The following is a 25,977-nucleotide window of genomic DNA, read 5'->3' on the forward strand; positions in this document are numbered from 1 at the left end:
TGTTTAACATATTATATATTAAATAACATATGTAGGTTAAACATATATATGTTTATATATTAAATGTATATATATAAACTTATATATATGTTTAGTTATCCCTGTAACCCTTTTATCACTTGGCCCATGTGGATGCCTAATGAATGTCTGACAATTTCTGTTGATTCACTGTTCCTGACTTTAAATAAGCTCAGCTCTGAAGCAGTGCTTTGAGATGAAGATCCTTCCAATCCCATAGGAAAAATAAAACAGGTACAGTGTGTGTTTTCCAAAGAAGATTACAAGGCTTCAGACAAAAGAGATTTAAAATAAAAATTTTTAAGTACATAAACACGCAGCATTTTGAAGTTGTTTTTATAAGGGAAGTCATCACACCATTATAATAGCACATCAGCTTACTTGGAGCATCTAAATTAACTTAAGGTTCGATTCTTAGTCATCTAGTGCTGAAATTAGAAAAATATTCGAGAATACAAATCCCTGTTATTTCCAAGAGATTCAGATGGTGATTGGTAAAACACAAGGATAGGAAAAGAGGCTGTCGGCCGGGCACAGTGGCTCACGCTTGTAATTCCAGGACTTTGGGAGGCCGAGGCGGGCGGAGGCGGGCGAATCACCTGAGGGCGGGAGTTCGAGAGGAGACTGACTAACATGGAGAAGCCCCGTCTCTACTAAAAATACCCAATTAGCCGGGTGTGGGGGCACATGGCTATAATCCCAGCTACTCGAAAGGCTGAGGCAGGAGAATCGCTTGAACCCAGGAGGCAGAGGTTGCGGTGAGCTGAGATCAAGCCATTGCACTGCAGCCTGGTCAACAAGAGCCAAGAGCCAAACTCCGTCTCCAAAAAAAAAAAAAAGAAAAAAGAAAAAAGGAAAAGAAAAGAAAAAGAGATTGTCCTCTAAACCAAGAGTTTTAAGCACATGGTGGACAAGATGCTGGAACAAGTCACTGTTGCAGGACTTTTCCTTAGTTCAGCTAAAGATGGGGTTCTCTGTCCCATGGCCGCAAAAATTCAGGCTCCCAGACAATGCAAATGGTGAGTAAGACGGTTTTATTGGGTAAAACAGTAAGAAAAGGGGAAAACAGGGACTCTCCCTAGACCAGAATCGCCACTAGAGCGCTTTGCATCCAGCTGTTGGAATCCCATTTTCCACACAGGAAGAGGAGGGACCAGGCTCCTCCCTGGTGCAAAGGGCATGAATTTCCTGAGGCTCCACCCTAGTGGGCAGGTCAGCTAGAGTTTCTCCAGGGATCACCTCCCACCTGGCTGTCTCATCACCTCCACCAGGTGCGGGTAGTGCCCAGCCTACATTAGACCGAGGAAACCCACTGAGTTTGCCAGGCCGAAGGCAGGGTTGACTTCTGACGTCATTTATATTGTACCTGCCCAGGAAATCTCTCCTCTTGCCTGCAATCGTTTACTGTGGTGCTTCAGATTCACCCGTGTTTTGTATGACCATGCATGCCAGCCATGCAAAGACTTGCAAGTGAGGGAAACAGAATCCACCGCTTCAACTCAAAGGAGTCTCTCTGGAGCCTTGGCTCTGGTCTCTGTTTACACTGAACCTTAAAATGCTAAATGTGGTGCCTTTGCTCCACTAGACACTTTGGAAGGGGGCTGTGACATTTGCAATGCAATTCATATCATGGCAAGAATATTTTAAAACAGTGGTTTACAGTGTTTAAGAAAGCCAGTTAGTCAGCTGGGATTTCTGCTGAAGGTCCTCAGGGAGTAGAGTTAAGAAGAGCTGGCTGCGTGTCTGAGTTTTGGGTTTTGAAATACTTTGGTTTCTTGAGCCACACTATCACAGACTTCACTGCATTTTCAAACAACACAGGTAATAAATGACTTCTCCAAGAGTCACTGAAAAGCTTACCTGGATCTCCCTCTCCTTGTTTTGCACGTAGTAATCTGTTGCTTACATTTGAAAGCCTTCTGGAGACTGTTTTTTCATCTAGCTCACTAGAAAAGAGCAGTTTTTTCATGAGTAATTGGGTTGTTGAAGTGCTTGTAACTTTTCTTTCAAAAATCTTGGCACCCGGAGTCAATTTACAAATGTATACATTTGACTAGGTTACCTTAGCTTGCACTGTTTATGATGTTGGGCTTTGGTTGAATTCTCAGGCCTATGGCCTGGCGCAGTGGCTCATGCCTGTAGTCCCAGCACTTTGGGAGGCCGAGGTGGGCAGATTGCTTGAGGCCAGGTGTTTGAGACCAGCCTGGCCAACATGGTGAAACCCTGTCTCGACTGAAAATATAAAATTTAGCCGGGCATGGTGGCAGGCACCTGTAGTCCCAGCTACTCAGGAGGCTGAGGCAGGAGAATCACTTGAACCCGGGAGGCGGAGATTGCAGTGAGCCAAGATTGCACCACTGCACTCCAACCTGATTGACAGAGTAAGACTCTGTCTGGGGGAAAAAAAAAAAAAAAAGAATTCTCAGGCCTATACACAAATATTTGCATGCCTCAAGTCTTTTTATTAAACTGGACCTTCATATCTGCAAAGTCTCCAGTTAGATCCTATAGTATTTCATTTTAGTTGGAGAAATTAGAACCAATGAAACTTTACATGCAACCTTGAGATAGAAGTATGTTAATGAGAGGATCCAAGTCATCCATTAGGCAGTATTTCTGAAAGCAGTACTACCTGACAGCAATAATGCCAGATGGCTAAGTAAAAAGGCTGATGGACTTATAGATTTTTTTGAGTTGAGTTAGCACAGGGTGCAGCTCTCTGCTTCTTTGAGACTCACGCTGTCTGTAACCAGACATAATTAAAAGATTAAAGAGACATTTAGAAACGTGAAGTTGCTCACTTTTTAATCAGGGAGATTGATTTTCCAATCCTGGTGCGAAGGTGGAATTTTAAATAATTTATAGGGTAGAAATCAGTGGCTTGTCACAACTTGGCTAAAAGAATAAAAACTAAGGGAAAAAAAGGAACTTTTTTTTAACATTTATTTTTCTTTTCCCTAAGTGCCTTATAGAAAGGAGCATAAAAAGTGAGCTGTGATTTGGCTGTTATATATGAGATGTTTTCCAGCCTCTGTATCTCTTCTGGAAGAATGAAGATTAGTTCAGTTCCCTCCCATCCTCCTTCCTTTTCTGCCTCTGACTGGAGGTCTGGACATATTCTCTTCACTACTCAGCAACATTTCTCTTTTATCCTACAGATACCAGTCAGGTCCCAATCAGGTTAAAACCAGAGTCTCCTGAACAGGGATCGTGACTACAGTGATGCTTCCATTAGCCAAGAGGGTGCATTCCACAGGCATATGTTATCAGAACCTTCATAATCAGAGTCAGAAATAATATAGGACAGTGAAAGGAGAGTTCTGTGATGCTAGATCAGGGCACTTCTGGTACTAAAAGAAAAGACGTCTTCCAATGTTAAAGTAGGGTCCAGTAGATATTTGTGAGAAAATATAAAATATTTATTTTACATGTGTATATGTATGTCTAGGTGTTCTGGTCCTAAGGGGAAGAATTGATGAATAGATAGATCAGTTGAGTGATTGACAATCAGAAGCCAGAAGAAAGCCTGCAGGGAGAGGATTGTGAGCTAAAGCTATTCTTTTAAGGGTAGTGTGGGTTTGGGTTGAGAAAGGACTGAAAACGTTTCTTCCACTCCCAGCTCAGGTTTCCAGAGATTCAGCCAAGTTGGCGGATTGTCCCTGAGTCAGGGAGTGCCTAGGTAAAGACAGCCAACTATGCGGGGTCCCTTCCGAGCATGCACCTATTATCACACCTCTCTCCTTTTGCAAATGAGTTTTCAAAACTAAAGCAGACTTACCTTCAGACAAAGTAATAGGCTGAGTGACATTTTAGGACACGGTCTACCCTCACCCAGGATCTCTCTGCAGCTTTTTAAGTCTAGAGTGGCTTTGCTCTAGTGGAGGGAGGAATAGAGAAACCCTTTTATTCCACAAGTCCCTTATGCGGTTATTGTTGAGTGTGGAGAGTTGTCATTAAATGTGCATCAATTAGCCAGCCACGGTGGCTCACGCCTGTAATCCCAGCACTCTGGGAGGGCGAGGTGAGTGGATCACTTAAAGTGAGAAGCTTGACACCAGCTTGGCCAATGTGGTGAAACCCCATCTCTACTAAAAAAATAAAATACAAATACAAAAAAATTAGTGTGGTGGTGGGTACCTGTAATCCCAGCTACTTGGGAGGCTAAGGCAGGAGAATCGCTTGAACCCAGGAGGCAGAGGTTGTGGTGAGCCAAGGTTGTGCCACTGCACCCTAGCTTGGGAGACTCCATCTCAAAAGAAAAAAAAAAAAATGCATCAGTCAGTCAACTGAAGTAACTGGTAACCGATGGGAGGTCCTTCTTTACCAGCTGTTAGTCACCTGCTCTTGCTCATGGGGAAGGAGGGAGTGTGATGGAGAAGAAAAGGTGAAGGCTCAAGAACCCACATTGTGGTAGAGGTAAGGTCGGAGGGGATTACCACTCAGCAGAGGGAAGAGAAATATGGAAGGTGCCCGGCTAGAAGAGGGCCTCACATGGCATCTGTCTGCTGTTAATTTGGCTGGGATAATAAGAAGCTGGGAACTAAGACATTTTTGCTCCTCATCAAGACCCATCAATTGAACAATTTATTTACAGGAGATTTTCTCACAAAGAACATACTGATTAGGAGTGTCACTTGAACAGGGGCCCAGAGCCTCTTCCTATGAATTGGCTAAGATTCCTAACTGCTCCTTCTGGCTACTGAGGTGGTAGTGAATAGATCAAATGGGAGGCCCGGAAACCAACTCTCCAAGTAGCAAACTGTGGGGCTGGACATTGTCATGAATTTCTGAAGACGAATAACAAACAGAGGCTACCTTTCATGTTCATGGTTTACATGCGTGCATTTGTGTTCCAGTGCAAAACATGAGAGGAAATTATTACATCACACTTCTATCATTTCTGCAAGCCTGGCAACTTGCCTATAACCCTAAAGCAGGGTTTCTCAACTGCGGCACAATTGACTTTGGGGATGGACAATTGGGAAGAGGCTGCCCTGAGCACTATGGGATGTTTAGCAGCATCTCTGACCTCTACACATTCGATGCCAGTAGAACTTCTTCCCTACCCCCACACTTGTGACAATCAAAAAATGTCTCCAGATATTGCCAATAACCTCTGGGAGAGTGGGGTGAAATTGCCTACAGTTGAAAATCACTGTCTTAAAGAAACCTATAATTTGTACTGAGTTAGTAGGCTGATTACAAATCAGGTTGAATCTGTACTTATTTATTAAGCTTTCACATAAATAAATAATAAGACCACATTAGGCATGTGCGTGTGGGTTTGAGCCACGCTGGAATCATTCTCTCATAATTGTTACCCACTCGGTTGTACCAGTGTTGCAATACAGCCTTTAATAGGACTGTCAGCACACAAAGTCTTGTGTTACCACCTTTATTTCAACTCTCTTCCTCTTTTTTTCTTTCTATAGTGCCCCTTCCCACCCTCTTGGCCACCAAACTGACTTAAATATGGTGCCCCTTTGATGACTGATTTTTCCAGGAGACAATCCTGAATGTAAAGAAATGATTTATTAGTGGTAGAGTTTCAGGCAACAGGGCTCAGGCAGTCTGGGAGAGATTTCTGCATAGAGACATCTCCACTGTCCTTAAATCATACCAGGAGAGGCCACCAAATCTTTCTACCTGTGTGGTTAGCTCTGTCAGAGTAGATCCTGTTGTTCATGCCCATTAACAACTGGGAATAACAGTCAGAGTTTTTGTTGGTTTTGCTGGGAAACAAGTCTGGCTCTGAAGAGAAGGATCTTGTCTTATAGGAAGTGGAAGCATTTTGCCTCAGGAAAGGAATAAAAGCAATCAATGCTTCTTACAGAGCTTTCTGCTCAAGTAATTTTGGTCAGGTTAAGTGTGTCAGTAAATTGAACAAAATGTTACCATCATAGATTATGAAATGCAGAGTCTAATTTTAATAAGGTTACCAGTAAATGTAGGAGTTCTCGGTCAACAATGAGGAGTCTGGGTGAGTGAGAGCCAAGGAAAAATTAGTAAGACAAACACACACTAACCTGTAGGGCAACCATAAAGAATTATTTATTTGAAAAATTTATGCGAACAGGCAGCAAAATTTCTCATCTGCATTAGCATAGTGTTGCAAATGTATGTTTGATAGTTTACATGTTAAAGCGGACCCATGTCCTAAGGAGCTGCTAGTACTTCCACCAGCTAGAGGAGGGAATGAGCATTTAGGGCCACAGGTCCCTAGTTTTATCCCAACGTCGAGTTCTATAAAACAATCAGTCCTTTGGGAGGCCGAGGCGGGTGGATCACAAGGTCAGCAGATTGAGACCATCCCGGCTAACACAGTGAAACCCAGTCTCTACTAAAAATACAAAAAATTAGCCGTGTGTGGTGGCGGGCACCTGTAATCCCAGCTACTTGGGAGGCTGAGGCAGGAGAATTGCTTGAACCCAGGAGGCGGAGGATGCAGTGAGCTGAGATCACTCAACTGCACTCCAGCCTGGGCAACAGAGCAAGACTCTGTCTCAAAAAAAAAAAAATCAGCCCTTTCAGTAGCAAAATTTGCTCTATCCCTTACTATTCTGCTGGTTGAAAAGAGTGAGAAAGAAACCATCTTGTTGGTTAAAAATTCTTATGCTGTTGATGCTGAAAAGATTCTTCAATTGTCTTACTAAAAATTACAAGTGCCCATTGAAAATAATAAAACAAAAGGAAACAGGATGGGATAAACTCATAGGCACTCCCTTCTGTGCTTCTAGCTTTCTTGAGCTAGAATATTGTTATTAAGTCCCCAGTTTCCCTGGAATCTACAAGGCAGATGAGGCCATGTAACAAGCAAGCTGTGATCGATAACTGTTCCCCTCTCCCTTCTAAATCAGCTCCTATCTATCTTTGGAGGCTCGCTATCTTTCCTGTCTGTACATATGCGTTGACTTTCTTGAACCATTTTGAGATGTCTGGTAAAAATTGGATCTGGCATATAAATGTGTGCTGAGCTTCCAAGCTCTGTTATGACTTCTTCCCTCCCCACAAAAATGATCTGCTTAGCCTAAGACTTGGGGCTGGCTGTCTGGTTTTTCGTTGACTTTCGAACATGGAGTAACTCACACCTAGGTGATCTCATTCTGTTTTATGGCTTAAATACCATCTGTTTCTGATGCCTCCCAAATTTATTTCTCCAGTCCAGACTTCTACCTGAACTCCGGCTTCTCACCACTGGAATGTCTCCTAGGCATCTCAAACCTAACAGGTTCCAAACCTGAATTTCTGATTCCCATCCAGCAAACCTATTTTTCCTGCAGTATTCCTCATCTTAGCAAATGACAACTCCAAAACCCTTGGTATCATCATCCCATCTCTCATTACCCACATCCAATCCATCAGCAAAGCTATTGGTTCCACTTTCAAATCTCTCCAGAATCTAGCCATCTCTTACTGTTTCCGTGTCTATACTGGCCGAAAGCACTCTTGTCTCTGAAATGCAACAGCATCTTAACTCACTTTCCTGCCTCCTTATCAATGCCCCTACAGTCAGTTTTCTCAGCACAGAGGCTAGAGGGGTCCCCTTTAAAATCACTGCCCTGGGCCGGGTGTGGTGGCTCACGCCTGTAATCCCGGCACTTTGGGAGCCAGGGAGGTCAGGAATTTGAGACCAGCCTGACCAACATGGTGAAACCCCGTTTCTACTAAAAATACAAAAATTAGCTGGGCCGGGTGGTGCATGCCTGTAGACCCAGCTACCCGGGAGACTGAGGCAGGAGAATCGCTTGAACCCAGGAGGTAGAGGCTGTAGTGAGCCAAGATCACACCACTGCACTTCAGCCTGGGCGACAAAGCAAGACTCCGTCTCAAAAATAAATAAATAAATAAAATCAGTGCTCTGCACAAAACGTCTAGTCTTCACACCTCAGTCAGGTGACAAGGCCACATGCAGTCCCCGCAGTTGCATTTCCTTCCTTTCTCTCTCTTTCTCTTTCTCTCTTTCTTTTACTCTCCCTCTCTCTTTCTCCCTCATAGTATTCCGGGTCCACCATTCTCCCTGTTATTCCTTGAGCCCACCAAGAATGTTTCTGTGTCTGGGTCTTTGCAGCTACTATCTTTTCCTGGACTACTGTTTCTCCAGGCAGCAACTTGGCTTCCTTCCTCAGTAACTTTGAGTTTTGGCTCAAATATCAGTTTATTGATGAGGGAATCCTTGACTCAACTGTATGAGGCTGCACTTGCACCCCTCCTTCCTCACCACAACTCTCTACCGTCCCTCCACAACTCTCTACTGGCCATCCCTATATTATTTTTCTCCATGGCATTTATCACTTGTGCACCTTTTTTTTCTTTTCTTTTCTTTTTTCTTTTTTTTTTTTTTTTTGAGAGAGTTTTGCTCTGTTGCCGAGGCTGGAGTGCAGTGGCGTGATCTCCACTGCAACCTCTGCCTCCTAGGTACAAGCGATTTTCATGTCTCAGCCTCCCGAGTAGCTGGGATTACAGGCGCCCACCACCACGCCTAATTTTTGTACTTTTAGTAGAGACAGGGATTCACCATGTTTGCCAGGCTAGTCTTGAACTCCTGACCTCGTGATCTGCCTACCTCGGACTCCCAAAGCGCTGGGATTACAGGTGTGAGCCACTGCTCCCAGCCTCCTAATTGGTTTTCTACACTGTTGTGCCCACCTTTGAGTGGTATCTTCACTTTAAACTTTTTTGCATACTCACAAACCAATCAACAAGCACTCCCCATCCTGTGCCTATAAAGACCCCAGACTCAGTCGGTAGAGGAGGAGACAGCCTGACTTCAGGGAAGAGAAAACCTAACTTTGGGAAAGACGACCTGCTCTTCCCATCCCCTCTCCAGCTCCCCTCTCTGCTGAGGGCTGTTTTCATCTCTCAGTACAATTCTCCACCTTCACCATCCTTCAACTCTCTGTGTGACCTCACTCTTCTTGGACGTTGAATAAGAGCTCAGGATCCACTGAGTGCAGGTATCCAGAAAGACTGTCACACTAGCCCTTTGCCCTCACTGGCAGAGGGCAGCCGCCACATGCAACAAGGCAAGGGGCCAGCTGAGCTGCTAACACACTGCCATCCCTGCCATCCATGGACAGCAGAACTTAAAGGACACCATAACACTTCCTCTGTGGCTTCGGGGTCCCGGGCACCCTCCCCTAGGCACTGCTGCTTTCCCCTCAAGGTGATACACCTGGTCTGCGGCAGGCCCTGCACAGAGCTTGCTCCTGTGTGAGTACCTGAAGTGGCCAGCCGGGTCCCGCACTCACTCGCTCACGTGCTCCCTCCTGCAAGGAGCTGGGCAAAGTGGGCCAAGTAGAGGGGACATCCCTGATGCAAGTCTGGCAAAGGGGCCAGATCCTGCATCAATTGCATGATGATTTCATGGGTAATTTGTGAAAACTCCATAAGGCTGGAGTAAGTTTATCTTTTTCATTGATGAAGTTCCAATAGTTGCAAAGTGGCTGGCATGTTGTTGATACTCAAATATTTGTTAAATTGAATATATGTTATATTCAATTCTATATATATGCATAATATATATAATGCAACTGGGTTATAATTTGTAAATTTTCATGTGCATTGTAATAATCAAGTTCCTTTACAATGAACGCTTAAGTCCAAATTCTTATTCTGTAAGGGTTTTTTCTTTGCATTTTAAAAATTCAGTTAAAATTCACTTAACATAAAATTAACCATATTAAATCCAATGACATTTAGTACATTCACAATGTGGTGCAGTTGTGACCTCTGTCTAGTTTTAAAATACCCCAAAAGAAAACCCCAAACTCATAAAGTAGCCACCCCCATTCTCTCTCACCCCAGTGAAAAGATAAATAGCTTTAGGGTTTAGACAAATATGCAGACAATAAATCAATAACAGCCTGTTGAGAAAGCTACAGAGAGGAGTTAATATCCCCCAGCAATTACCAGCCTTGCACACAAAATGCCCCTGCTTGGAGCAGGGCACTGGGCTGACCAGGCCAAGGGTGGGCCCCAGGGTGATGTTAACAGCAGTCTCCTTAATTGATCTGCTAGACTGTCTCTTCCTCAATCTTCCTGGAATTGCAATCAGCTTCAGCTTTTCAGAGGCTTAATTTTACAATTATAAATGATTCTGCCCTTGGGTTGGGCATTAACGTTTTTCCTGACTCTTAGCTATTTCAGAACTTGGAGGGTGACAGAGGCAGAGCCATCAAAACCAGTAAGTTATTTTTCTTTGTTGCCAACAATAGATCCAAATTTTATCTTGGAGGAGGCAACAGTCAACCTTTTGCGTTAGTTTAGGCTTTAGTTAATTGCCAGGGAGCATCTGAGAATTAGCTGGACAGTTTTAAAACATTGTATTTGATTAAACACCTTATGGCAGAAACTCTTTCGTTTTATGCTTTGACCTTTTAGATTTTATAGTAATTTATAACTCGGAGAGAAGCATGCACACGATACTAGCTTGATCCTGTGGTACTTAGTTCAATCTACTGTAATAGCTCAATGCTACTATCTGAAACTGATTTAACCCAAAAATATTGCATTGTTTACTGGACTAATACTAACACATATGTTTTAAACTAAGATACAACAAAGCTCCTCTGAAACAAATAAGTGAACAACAAGCAAATATTGTCTCCTTTTGCCAGTGAAAGCAGATGGCTAGATGGATGGTCCAAAGGTAACACTAATGTGCCGAGTCACAAGCAGAGATCTCTGAAATAGAGAATTAGAAAATCTTACAGGAGGTTTACTTTTGAAATTCAGCGTGTACTGGGTTTGTTTCTTTATTTGTTTTTAATTTGGTGAAATTTAGCATAAAAGTTGAAATAACATCAAGGTTTAAGGCACCATGGAGAGACTAATCTGGAAATAAAAGGCATATTGGCTGGTCAAAATAATAGTTGTATTTATTTATTTTTATTTTATTTTATTTTATTTTTGAGATGGAATTTCACTCTTGTTGCCCAGGCTGGAGTGCAATGGCATGATCTTGGCTCACAGCAACCTTCCCCTCCGGGGTTCCAGCGATTCTCCTGCCTCAGCCTCCCACGTAGCTGGGATTACAGGCATGCGGCACCACACCCCGCTAATTTTGTATTTTTAGTAGAGACAGAGTTTCTCTGTGTTGGTCAGGCTGGTCTTGAACTCCTAACCTCAGGTGATCCACCCGCTTCAGCCTCCCAAAGTGCTGGGATTATAGGCCTGAGCCACTGTGCCCTGCTTAAAATAATAATTTTATAACAAGTGCTACAACTTGCCTAGCAATGACTGAAACCCAATCAGGTCTTTCCAACCGGAGTAGTTGTTCATCTTCCAGATTATGCGGTTTGGCATAATTCAGAACGAGTAAACTTTCTTAGATGGGGAAAACGTAATCAAAAGAAAATGATGTGATAGACTAGCCTGCCCTTAGCCAGTATTAATGAATGGGAAAGGTGCATTTACAAGTCAGAAGAGAACACGTTAAGGCCTAGAGATAAGACAGTCACTTGTTTTTTCTTTGTGTGTCTTGTTTCAGGTATGAAATAACTAATCAATTGACATGTATTTATTTAGAATCTACTTCCCATTTAGCCCTGCCCTAGGTATTGTTAGGTCTGCAGGAACTTTTCTGATTTAGGATCCTTACATCAGTCATCATCAACACAGCTAACATCTAATAAATACCTACTACCCGTCAGGCATTTGAAATTTACTTCACTGAATATTGACAAATCCCTTGCAAAGGAAATGTGATTTTGTCCATTTTGTACATAGGAAAATTCACGTTTAGAGAAATTAAGAAACATGGCCAAAGTCTTTTATCAATGGTAGAGTCAAGATGAAAGTTCAGATGTGACGAAGCCCTATCATAGGGTACACCATGCTCAGTGTCTGTGTCTGAGCATATATGTTTATATGAAACACGGGTTGATGAACTCTGGGGCAATTATAGGGATTTCTGTGCCATTTGTCTTAGCAGTCTTCCCTAACTGGAATAAAGACCAAGATGATAGATCTCCACCATTACATTCGCATCACGTTGTTCAGTTAAAGGAAATTCAAATTGGGTGGTCAGACAAGCCTCATGGCTCAAACAGTTACCACAACCAACTTTCTCAAAATTAAAACCAAACATTCTGCATTGTCTGTATCTATCCATCTTATTAGAATTTACTGACTTTAAAAATGTATGTTAATTTTAGGCTGGCTTTGAATTCATCAGCTAATCACACAAGATTCCATTTTTTGCTTAAATAAACAGATGTAACTAGTGACCCATATTCTTAAAAAAATTTGTTCAGATACTAATTAAATTCCTTCCTTTTGCACTTAACTATGCTCCTGCCTAGGTATGCAGACCTGCTCCTGTCTAGAGGTGCAGACCTGACATCTTGACTGCAGGTCTCCAAAAACCAGAATTGGGTGCTCTGAACGTGCTTAAGAGAAAGTCAAATTTGAAACCCATTGTGTTAAAACCGGTTGTAAGAAACAAACAAACAAACAAAAAAACTACAAATAACTATATTTTGGCATTGTAATTACAGAGATGTAGAAAAAATGTGTTTTCTAAAAGAAGCAAAAATAAATAAATAAATAAATAATAAAAATGTACGTTACATCTTGTGATTTTCAGTTCCCAATTATTTTGAGGAAGTTTCAGTTTAAAGTAAAGTGAAATTGCCTTTTTCCATAAAACAACTTAGAGACATTCTCCATCTACTATTCCAACATAATCATATTATCAGTGTATGTGACAAGTTTTATTTATTTATTTATTTATTTTGAGATGGAGTCATGCTCTTGTTGCCCAGGCTGGAGTGCAGTGGCGTGATCTCAGCTCACTGCAACCTCCACCTCCAGGGTTCAAGCAATTCTCCTACCTCAGCCTCCCGAGTAACTGGGATTACAGGTGCCCATCACCATGCCCAGCTACTTTTTTTGTCTTTTTTCAAGTAGAGATGGGGTTTCACCATATTGGCCAGGCTGGTCTCGAACTCCTGACTTCAGGTGATCCGCCTGCCTTGGCCTCCCAAAGTGTTGGGATTACAGGCATGAGCCACCACGCCTGGCCTGTGGCAAGTATTTTTAGTCATTTTGAGAGTCATCTTTGGAGCATTAAAGTGATTTTTAATGCTCACATATATTAATGGCAAGGGACAAACCTTTTGTTCCTCTAAAGGCACAGCCTAATACATTAAGTATTTTCCATTTTGTTTTAATCTTGGCTAACATTTAGTTGAGGAACCTAAATATTTTTAGAAGGATAAAATTCTTATACTATATAATTTACACTCTTAAAGTGTACATTTCAGTGGCTTTTAGTATATTCATAAGACTGTACAGCAATCACCATTATCTAATTTCACATTTTCATCATCCTAAAAAGAAATTCCAAACTCAGTAATGATCACTCCATATTTTCTCTTCCCTCAACCCCTGGTAACCACAATCTACTTACTGTCTCTATAAATTTGCCTATTATGGACATTTCATTTAAGTTGAATCAAATAATATATAACATTTTGCCTGTTTTTTTTCATGTAACATAATGTTTCCACAGTTCATCCATGGTATAACATGTATTAGTAATTAATTCCTTTGTATGCCTGCGTACTATTCCATTGCATGAATATACCATGTTCGGTTTATATAGTTATCAGTTGACGGACATTTGGTTTGTTTCTACTTTCTGACTAGTATGAATAATACTGCTATGAACACTTATGTATAAGTTTTTGTTCCTGAATGTGAAAACTATGTTTCTAGTCTCTTGAATATATACCTAGGAGTGAAATTGCCAGGTCATATGGTAACACTATGTTTAACTTTTTGAAGAACTACCAAACTGTTTCCTACAGTGGCTGCACCATTTTACATTCCCACCAGTAAGGGATGAGCTTTTAATTTCTCCACATCCTCTCTAACATTTGTTATTATCCTTTTTATTGTGAAGTGGTATCTCATCATGATTTTGACCTGCATTTCCCTAATCATATACTATTGACCATCTTTATATGTGCTTGTTGGCCATTGTATATCTTCTTTGGAGAAGTGCCTATTCAGGTCCTATGACAATTTTGAAAATTAGGTTGTTTACCTTTTTGTTGTTGAGTGTTAAGAGTTTTTAATATATTCTGGGTACTAGACCCTGACTAGTCACATATATGATTTGCAAATGTGTTCTCCTATTCTGCAGATTGTCTTTTCACTTTCTTGGTAGTATCCTTTGAAGCACAAAAGTTTTTGATTTTGATAAAGTCCAACTCATTTTCTTTTGTTTTTATTTTGTGCTTTTTGTACTATATCTGAGGAACCATTGCCTAATCCTAGGCCAAAAAGATTCACATCTTTGTCTTCTTCTCCAAGTTTTATAGTTTTCTTCTATGTTTAGGTCTCCAATCCATTTTGAGTTAATTTTTGTATATGATATGAGATAGAGTTCCAAATTCATTTTTTCTATTGCTAAAATTAAATATCTTGGTAGAAGAGTACAGTGATTAAAAGATCAAGGTCTAGATCCTCACTGCTGGAGTTTAAATCCTTCCTCTTCAGTTACTAGTTGTATGATATTAAGGAAGTGCCTTGATTTCCCTATGACTCACCTTTCTCATCTGTAAAAAAATGACGTAGTACCTACGTCATTAGTAGCGCATTAAAAGTCAAATCATGGATTTGTCATAAGAACTGCGTCTGTGCATACAAAATGCTGATACATAGTAAGCATTCGTTATTATTTAGCTTTATCTTGGGCTCCATGAACTCCCTTCACATTTAGGATTATCTCATTGTCTTGTCCAAGTACATGTTTTCAGTGGTGGGCTGAGTTACTTACCTCCATGTGTTACCTCTATGTGTTACAAAGAATAGGACTTAACAGAATTTAGTATACCTTAAATGTTCCAGAAGAGCTGGATATGAGCTGAGTTTATGGTTGTAGCTTACCACAAAAAGCAGCAAAGTATCTGGAGAAAGGCATTTCCAATCTTTTATAGAGCTTCACACAAATAAAGAGATTAAAGGAAGGCAAATGTATTGGTTTACTAGGGTTGCCATGACTAAGTACCACAAATGAAGTGGTTTAATTGATAGAAATTTATTTTCTTATAATTCTAGAGGCTTGAAGTCTAAAATCAAGGTGTCAGAAGGATTGGTTCCCTCTGAGGACTGTGAGGGCCTCTGGTTTAGTCCTCTCTTCTTGGTTTGTAGATGGCCATCTTCTCCCTGTGTCTCTTTACATCTTTAATGAACCGAATTGTTTCTCTCCAAAATTCATATGTGGAAGCCCTAACCCTCCATGTGATGGTATTTGGAGATAAGGCCTTTGGGAGATAATTAGGTTTACATGAGGTCATGAAGGTGGGACCCTCATGATGGGATTAAGACCCTTGTGATGGGATTGACACCTGAGAGCTTACTTTCTATCTGTGCTACTGAAGACATGGTAAGAAGGCGGCTGCCTGCAAGCCAGGAAAAGAGCCCTCATCAATAAAGGAATCTGCAGGTACCTTGGTATTGGCTTTCCCAGCCTCCAAAACTATGGGAAAAATAGTTTCTGTTGTTTAAGCCACCCAGACTGTGGTCTTTTGTTACAGGGGTCCAATCTGACTAATACAACATTATCATCCCTTTATGTCTATCTGTTTCTGTGTCCAAATTTCCCCTTTGTATGCGGACACCAGTCAGATTGGATTAGGCTCACCCTAATGACCTTGTTACAACCTGATTACCTCTGTAAAGATTTTGTCTCCAAATAAGGCCATGTCCTGAGATACTGAGGGATAGGACATAGTACGTCAACATATCTTTTTTTCAGGAGGAAGGGGGCAATTCAACCCATAACAGCTAACAAAACAAGCCAAATGTGCATAGCACCCTTGAGAGATACTGAGAGAGTAACAAAGGCATTGAGAGCGAAAGGGAGCAAGTGGAAGATAGTAAAGACCAAGAAGTGAAGGATGGGAGGAATCAGTGATTTAAGGGGGAAGGTGACATGTTATTTACTAAATAAGATGTTTTAACATGCTTAGGTGAAAGATGGGAGTTTTCCAACTATATAAGAAAAAGACTGTCGTTCACATGGCACATTGTGGTACCAGGGCCAGCTTCATGGGTATGTTACCTGTGTGGTGACACAGGGACTCTTGAGAGTCTTAATAATTTTGTCTTTGAACTTACGTTTTGTAAGTGAAGTCTGATGGGACAGTGGAGCATCGTGTGAGTAGAGAAGATATGAGGAATACGGGTGTCTTTAGCCATTCCTCACCATTCACATGAACTGCTTACCATACCCCATGGGCACAAAATTACAGTAGACCCACGTGCGTGGGAATTTGGCAAGACTTAGCGTGAGTACAAGGTAAACATGTTATGGCTATGACTCAGTGATCAGGGGCTCTGAAAGCCCCTAGGGACCATCTTTTCCCTTCAAACCACAACCTGCTTCAAACACACAATGAAGGCAATGGTGTTCAAAGAGGCATGGATGACCATGAAATCCCATTCTATCCTACCCTTTTTACTCATGTTTCTCCCCTGTATTAGCCAACCACATAAGCTGAAAATGACAACATGAAAGGAAAGAGAAAGATAGACCACCCATAGTTCCCTTCCCTCTCAGACCTTCCTTACTCCTCAGTGAGATAAAGACAGAGAGTGTGAGTGTCAAGAAGTGAAATTTAAACAGGTGTGATCATTTGGGGCAGTGTTTCCACTGTTCTGGCAAGAATAAAATACTTATGCATGTACAAGCTATAAAATACTAATTGTGTAATTTCGGTGATTTCATACACAAGTTAAATGCCACTTAAAGTGGTCATTGCGACCAGGCACAGTGGCTCACACCTGTAATCCCAGCACTTTGGGAGGCTGAGGTGGGAGGACCACTTGAGCCCAGGAGGTCAAGACCAGCCTGGGCAACACAGTGAAACCTGACTCAAAAAAATACAAAAAATTAGCCTGGTGTGGTGGGGAATGCTTGTAGTCTCAACTACTCAGGATGCTGAAGTGGAAGGATCCCCTGAGCCCAGTAGTTGGAGGCTGCAGTGAGCTCTGATAGCACCACTGCACTCCAGCCTGGGTGATAGAGTGAGACCCTGTCTCAAAACCAAACACACACACAGAGTCATTGCCTCATATAAAGATGAATGTTAAAATTCATGCTAGTCTTTTAAAATAAGTTTCCTTTACTTGACATTAAATTAAAAATTATAAAAAATATCATGACAATTCAAGACCACAGAAGAAAAGAAAAGCCTTTATTACACTTTAGTGCCTTTAATGACACTTTTTTTTCTAACTTTTTGAACAAAGGGTACCACATTTTCATTTTGTACTGGGTCTTATATATTATTCAGTAAGACTCACAGGTTAGTTCTTCAACGGTATTACATTTTGATGCAAAAGTGCAAGCAATGCTTAACTCTAAAATTGATGTCTTTGTTATGAAATCTAGATGAGTGAAGGCAATGCTCTGGAGAAGGACACATTCTTGTTACCTCTGCATTTCATGTAGGCAAATAACTGCCTTCATAGAGAGTCAGTCCTACTGAGATGAAAGGTCCTTAATGTGGGTACCTTGTAAAAAATATGTAGCAGGAAACTTTCAGTGTGCCTAACAAGAGACTTCCAGGTAATTTAGACTTAACTTGCCTTCTAACTGCTTAAAAAGAAAGGCCAAGTGTTAGTGCTTCCTGAGATTTGGCTTCAACTAATTAATACGTGGTCGCTAACTTCAACTAGGGGAGTAGGCAGTGGGTAAAAGCTGTCGCCTTAGGGAGACGTTTGTCAAAAGGAAAATTCAGAAAAAGTCATTCCTTTCGAGCTTGGAGTCATTAACTCCTATAGTAACCAACTGTGAGAGTACTGTTTGAGCTTGTCTTGAAAATTACTTTAAGAAAGGAAGGACAAGGAGGCTGATGACTGGGTGCCGGTTTATTCACACATCTTCAGCAAGAGGCAGCATATGCGTGTTTCAAACCTGCTTAGAATTCTACTGGTGCTGTCTTCTCACAGAAGAGTTCCATCTATGTGAGAATCTGCACCTGCTGCAGTGTGGCACGGGCTCCAAAGTTGTGACAACCTCTAAAGTAACTCATTCCTTTTATATTTTTGACGCAGAAAAAGTAATATTCAAATATTAGTTCTTATACCCACAATCATTTGAGCAGGACAACTGGAAGGAAACTATCAGGGCAGGCTCACCATCTAGTACTTTGTTCAAAAGGCGGCAGTTCATCAAAGCACTGTCAGTTCTGGGGGTTCTTATTCATGCTGAAGAACACAGGAAGGGAGAGGGAATTCCAACGATCAAAGTATTGGAGGTGGGTATTAGTTTGCTAAGGCTGCCTTAACAAAGTATTACAAACTGGGTGGCTTAAAAATCAGAAAGATATTGCTCCACATTTCTGGAGGCTGGATATCCAAATCAAGGCATGAGCAGGGCCTCTTTTTTTTTTTTCTTTTTCCTTTTTTTTTTTTGAGACAGAGTCTTGCTCTGTTGCTGAGGCTGGAGTGCAGTGGCACAATCTCGGCTCACTGCAACCTCCACCTCCCAGGTTCAGGCGATTCTGCTGCCTCCACCTCCCAAATGGTTGGGATTACAGGTGCCTGCCACTACGCTCAGCTAATTTTTGTATTTTTAGTAGAAACAGGGTTTTACCATGTTGGCCAGTCGGGTCTCGAACTCCTGACCTCAAGTGATCCGTCCGCCTCGGCGTTTCGAAGGGTTGGTTCCTTCTGAGGGCTTATGTGCATGTCTCTGTGTCCAGATTTCTCCCTTTGAAAGGACACCAGTCAGACTGCATTAAGGTCCACCCTAATGACCTCATTTTAACTTGATTACCTCTGTAAGGAACCTATCTCCAAATAAGGTCACATTCTAAGATATTAGGCAGTAGGACTTCAACATGTGAATGTGGTGGGGGAGGGGGTGTGTGGAATTAATCCTTTAGAGGGGGTGGCATTTAGCAAAAATCCATGTAAAAACCACACACTGACCTGTGGTGGCCTTGCTGATATACTCAGTACAATAACAAATACTTCCAGTGTCTCAAAAACAAGCCTTCTAGAAACAGTCAGATTAGGTTCTGACACTAGTCAGAAGGGTATGGAGGCAGAGGAATCTATGAGTAAGATTGGACATTCACAGAGTATTGAATCTTTCAATCACCCACAAGTAAATGAATACATGACTGAGTGAAGACCATGATCTTTAAGAAATGATTCATCTGTTGGTAGAAATTCAGAAAACTGTCCCCAGTCACTCTTGTTGGTTTCACCATTCTTTAATATAATTTATCACTTGCCTAATGCTCAATTTTCCTTCCTAATACACATATTCTCTTGGTCTTGCTTTGTTTCTCTTGGTTATCTGGTCACTGGGTTTCATATCCACATAACTAATCTCTCTAACTTTATCCCATACAGTGTATGCAATGATATCTATTGCTTTCTCGATGCTTCTGGCTACTTCCAATCACTTGTAGTCCAACTGTGGAGTCATTGCTTAACAGAGAAGTTCACTCTGTTAAGCAGACAGCTCCGGGTCATCTAGAACCTTCCTCCAAAACAGTTTTCCAGCCTCATTTACCATCATTCCATACAGAAAAACCCTCCAACCAGGGCAAATAAGTGACTTTTTCCAAGTTTCCATTTTCCATGTTATTTTGTCTCCCTGAAATAACGCTGTTTATCTCCATCTCTTCTTCAGCCTCCCCTCCCCACCTCCCACCCAATGCATAAATACAAAACTGGAGTTTCCAAGTTCCAGCTCAAAACACACTACCCCTGACCTTCCAAAAAGAAACAATTCCACTGGTTTCTTCGGACGGCATTACACATCTCATCTGACCATATTTTCCATTGTGTTCTTAATTATCTGCACAGTAAGACTGTAGTTCTCCTCTCCTGAGAGCCTAACTCGCTGCCTGAAATAGAGGGGAGTGCTCAATTCAGTGTTTAATGAAGGGGTAAATGAATGAATGGAAGTGAATAATGATAGGAAATATCCAAAACATCAGATAATCCAAAAATAATCTATATGTGATTTTGGAATGCATTTTATACACACTTTCAAAGAACATCAAACACAAAACTTCAAACAAAGTAATGAAGCCAGCCTGTGCAGATCCCAGTTGGGTGGGGTGTCCTGGAAAAAGGGTGGGAATCCTAACAGGAAAGGAGGAACCTCTCATCAGCCAACTACCCTTCCCCAGCCTCGTGGCTTATCTAGAAATCAGAGTGAATCCAAATGGCTTAGAGCTCAAGGGTAATTCATACATGATTGTAATGCCTTTAGAAATATAAGTGCTACATAAATGCTAAACTATAATAACACAAAATAACCACTTTCTATTATCTTCTTTAGATATGTAAATGCCATACTCTTTTAAATCTAAAGTGGGTTCAAGAAACAGCAATAAGTTTAACACAAATGCACCAAACGATCTTGGAAACCCATCCAGTGTTCTAAATGCAATTATTGTGCTGACCATCAATCCAGAAAACAAATTACAGTAGCTAATGACAGGAAACAGTAATCAGAATGTCTTTAGAAAATTACTTGGAAACAACTTTGTCAACAAAGACCACTCAAATATAGCTGTAAACAGCTTAAGTAACAGAATAACACAGTGATCTATGCCCCAAGTGACATGAAGAAGATGTAAAACACATTCTGGGTCCCAAATCACTGTTTGCTAAGTGACTATGTATGCTGTTTTTAACCTCAGTCTTTCTGGGTCATTCTAAATGTGGGAGAGATTCAACTGCCCTTGAACATTCTGCTGTTTAGTAAGTCTTATCCTGGTTCACTCCTATACTCGGGATAAGTCTCCCTTTCTCCTCTCCTTTGCATTTTTTGTTATCTTTGGCATTCGTTTTTGAAAAACATGCGCCTCACTTGGAGCAAATCCATTAAAGCAAACAACCTGAAAACTTTCCAAACAGCCGGGACTGTTGTGATACGCTGGCATCTCTCAGGGCTTGCAGTGCTCAGAGATCCAGGCGGAAGAGTTTCTTGTTAGCTATAATAGCAACTGACATTTACATATCTCCATTTTAATTCCCTGGAGACTGGTATAGCTCAAGCATGCGATAAGCGAGTGGGGGACACCGAGTGTAGAAGGAAAACCAGCGTGGGTGGAGGAGGGTCTGCAAAACGAGGCCAAAGGACACCCTGCAAGCTTTGAGACTGAAATATTGTTCTCACAGTGCTTTATTAGCAACAGAGCAAAATGAGGAATATGTGAGAAGATTGCTTGCATAAATTGCCACTTTTTCCAGAAAAGCTCAAGTATAACTCTCGCATTGCCTGTAATGGAGGAGTGAGCAATCCCTTGTAGTCTGTGGTTTCTTTTTGTTTGTTTGCTTGTGTGTCTGTTTTAAGGCAAAACAAGTACCAAAAATACATTTTGAAAAGAAACCGGATTAAGTGAAATTCTTTCTAAAATGTGTATTCCACATGTTTCTCTGACTAGACAGTGACCCAACTAGGTTAACTCTTGCCATTGAGGCATCTGATGTCATTATTCGAGCCAACTGCCATGGAAAATGCTGGAATATAATTACACCTGGAATCCAATATTAACTCATATTCAAAATGTTTTGGTCCACTTGGGGTGGTTTTCCCTACCTCTGGACTTCACTGAGAGACTGGCAAATGTCACTTTTTTTTTCTTTTTGTTTTTGTTTTTGAGACGGAGTCTCTCTCTGTTGCCCAGGCTGGAGTGTAGTGGTGCAATATCAGCTCACTGCAACTTCCACCTCCCAGGTTCAAGCGATGCTCCTGCCTTAGGCTCCCAAGGAACTGGGACTACAAGCATGCACCACCATGCCCAGCTAATTTTTGTGTTTTTAGTAGAGACGGGGTTTCACCATGTTGGCCAGGATGGTCTCGATCTCTTGACCTTATGATCCGCCTTCCTCGGCCTCCCAAAGTGCTGGAATTACAGGAGTGAGCCAGCATGCCTGGCTGCAAATGTCACTTTTTGCAACCCCATCCAGTTTTCAATTTCCTGCTTCTCACATGATGTGGCCTAGAAATTCTAGCTTAGAATTGTGGCAAGAATGAGCCTCACTGGCTTTTAGTAAGAGGCTGTGAGTAAAGTGTGTAGGCGTTCACATTTATTTTGCTTGCTAGAATCCTTTTACTTTTTACTTTTACCAGTTTCTTGACCACATTCCAGAGAGATCTGCTGATCAACAAGTAGGGTAACACTGAAATTAATAAAAGGTGAATTTTATGGTACAGAAAAATAGAAAGAATGAATGAGACCTAGTATTTGCTAGCACAACAGAGTGACTACAGTAAAAACTAATTTAATGTATATTTTAAAATAACTGAAAGAGTACAATTGGATTGTTTGTAACACAAAGGATAAATACTTGAGGTGATGGATACCCCATTTACCCTAATGTGATTATTATGAATTGCATACCTGAATCAAAATATCTCATGTAACCCATAAATGTATACACCCATTATGTACCCACATAAATTAAAAGTTAAAAAAATGGAAGGTGAATTTGTCACATAGAATTTAGACATCTCATAGAGATTTATATGAAATGCTAGGCTTACACATAACTTTATCTCAATTCTTTGACTTAAAATTTTATATTTTTCAGGATGATCCCAAATGCTAAAATTATATTTATTTTAAAAATTAGGCCAGGTGTGGTGGCTCACACCTGTAATCCCGGCACTTTGGGAGGCCAAGGTGGGCAGATCACTTGAGGTCAGGAGTTCAAGACCAGCCTGGGCAATATGGCAAAACCACATCTTTACTAAAAATACAAAAAAAAATTAGGCTTGGCACACACATGCCTGTAATCCCAGCTACTCGGGAGGCTGAGGTGTGAGAATCGTTTGAACCTGAGCGGCGGAGGTTGCAGTGAGCCGAGATCGTACCATTGCACTCCAGCCTGGGAGACAGAGCAAGACTCTATCTCAAAAAATCATAAGTATTAACTTAATTTCTACATTTACACCTCATAGAATGAATATAATTTTATTATGGAGAATTTGCTATACAGAGAAAAACAAAAAATCGTTGTCCTTATTTTACTCTGACACTACCACCCTTTGCACTTTCCTACACTTCTTTCCAAATGCTTCCTAAACATGTATTTGGAAACATGGTTTGCTACCATCATCTATATAAGTTTACATCCTGTTTTTGAAATGTACTATATCATAGTTATTCTCCTTATTGCTTTATGTCTCTTTGATTATCCTTCTAATGACTATAGACTATAGCACTGAGTAGCTATATAATCATTTGCTTAACTACTGCTGTACTTCCAGGTTGTTTTCAAATTTTTACTGTTATAATAACTCTGCAATGAATATCTTCCTGAACATAGCTTTTATCTGTTTGATTGTCTTGGGATTATTTCTTTAGGAGTTCCCCAGGAAAATTCACATAGAAAAAGACTATAATAATTTAGAACCAAGTCTTAAAAAAGGATAATTCTGGATGGATATGGATACATTTATGGTCCATAAGTGTATTTCTTGTTTAGTGGGAAGGAAACAAAGTGGTTATTTTAAACACACATACAAAATACTGCTCTGAATTAACAAGCAGGGGAGAGGGAACCACTGGGCAATGCATGGGATACTACTTTGTTAGGAAAACATCTGGCTTCTCTGATCCCTATGGAACAAAGAAGTCGCAATAAAAATAACTAAATTATTTCATATAACAAACTAGCAGAACATTTTAGTCTTCTCCAATGGGTGAGGAAGTCAAGGAGCCTTGGAATGGAAAGAAGAGAGGTCAGTAGGAGGAGGATTCTCTGGGTCAAAGAAAGAGGAGACTTGTCAACCTGCCAAAGAGAGGGAAACCAGGAAGAAACGCCTGGAGGGTTACAGATAGGCTAGGCACTTTTGCATAGAGATGTCTTCGTTTATTTTCAAGTTGCTGCCTATTCTATACCATGATGTGACTGCTTTGGTCCCAAGACTTTAGGGAAAGGTAACTATTCACGAGAGCTTGTGTTAGTGCAACCTGGGGAATAAAGCCTAGAGACTGGTCCTTGGAAGTGGGGGATGGAGAATAGAGCAGCTTCAGGGAGCAGGAGGCAGAGTTTACTGGACACAGAAGTCAGGGTGAGAGACGACAAAGAACAGCAGGAGGTTCCTGAGAATTCTTACAGATACTGGGGAAATGTTAAACCTACCCCATTACAGTATGTGGTAGGGGGGCTCAGATTTATATGGATATTGAATGAAATAAGAACTCAAAGGGTCAGTTCACCTGGATCCCCAGAAAGAAGACTCCGTAGTTAAAATTACATGATTAGCTAAGGCCTAGATATCCTGAATCCACAAATTAGACTCTCAGATTGAAAGTAAAATGTGAGGGTCGGGCATGGTGGCTCACGCCTGTAATCCCAGCACTTTGGGAGGCTGAGGCAGGTGGATCACGAGTTCAGGAGTTCAAGACCAGCCTGGCCAAGATGGTGAAACCCTGTCTCTACTAAAAAAAAAAAAAAAAAAAAAAAAAATTAGCCGGACTTGGTGGCATGCACCTGTAATACCAGGTACTCAGGAGGCTGATGCAGAGAATTGCTTAAACCCAGGAGGCAGAGGTTGCAGTGAGCTGAGATCGCATCACTGCACTCCAGCCTGGGTGACAGAGCGAGACTTCATCTAAAAAAAAAGAAAAAAAAGACAGTGAAATGTTAACCAGCTATCCCATAAACCCTAGAATTGATATTTCTAAAGCTAAGTCAGTATGTTGTTTTTCTGGTGCAGGCCTGAATTCGAATTCTGCATAGCCGATGTATTTACTTTTTAAAAATCTGTACTTTTGTTTTTATAAAAGGCACGCAGACCTTGCTTCCGTGAGTCATCTATCTGTAACTAGTGGACAGAGCTGGCTGTCATGCCCATGGAAAGGCTGCTCCTGCTCTCGAGGAAGCTTGGTGAGCAGATGCCAAGTAAATGAGAAGTGGCGTCTACTCTCAGAGTTGACGGCCCAAGTTGAGGATTTGATGTGTAAAAGGATTGTTGTGAGTCCTCAACTATTTGTCTTTGCAAGCCAACAGAATGCTCTGTCACAGGGGGAGCATCAGGAAGTCCCGTGACATTAGTCAAGATCATAGACAGCGACTGAGAGCAACTCCTAAAGCAGCTGGCATGCATTCCCGAGAGGAGAAGTGTTGTGCTAGGGAGATGTGTTGTATGGCTCTGCTACCATATACTTCTCAAGGACATGTACTGTTTTACAGTGGTAAGAAAGGCTTTGCAATGTGTTAAGCAAGATACCATGAAATGTGTATGTGAATCATTGTTAATATATGGCAGATACAGGGGGAAGTCCATATCGTGGTCCCAATGGTAGAGGTTGCCTAAGGGTCAGTAACAAAGGGAAAGAGAATATTTATGTAGTTTAGACCCGCCGAGGCATATGAGAGGGTAGTAGTCACTTGAACAAAATTGAGACTCTGCCAGAAAAAAAAATGGGAGATCTGGGATTCCAGACTATTTATAGGATGAGATATATATAAAAAAAATAGTTACACTCACAAAGTACCTAGTATGTGGTAGACACTGTACTAGGTACCTAAATATTATTTTAAAATATACAATTATATATAACTATATATTGTAATTCTAAAAATGCAATTCATTCAAGTTCCTGTGCCAGTAAATTACAAATTTGAACTCAATTCTCTCTGAATCCAAAGCTCATGCTTTTTCTACTACATTAATTTTCAACCTTTTTGGGTCATTGGCCCCTTTGAGAGTTTGATAAAAGCCATTGGAAAAAAATGCATGTTACCATAAAAATGCAAATGTGCACATAGATATAAAACTTCTGGTCGGGCGCGGTGGCTCAAGCCTGTAATCCCAGCACTTTGGGAGGCCGAGACGGGTGGATAACGAGGTCAGGAGATCGAGACCATACTGGCTAACACAGTGAAACCCCGTCTCTACTAAAAAAAAAAACACAAAAAACTAGCCGGGCGAGGTGGCGGGCGCCTGTAGTCCCAGCTACT

The sequence above is a fragment of the Colobus angolensis genome, unplaced genomic scaffold (genome assembly GCF_000951035.1).
Source record: "Colobus angolensis palliatus isolate OR3802 unplaced genomic scaffold, Cang.pa_1.0 Scaffold6, whole genome shotgun sequence".
Classification (NCBI taxonomy): domain Eukaryota; kingdom Metazoa; phylum Chordata; class Mammalia; order Primates; family Cercopithecidae; genus Colobus; species Colobus angolensis.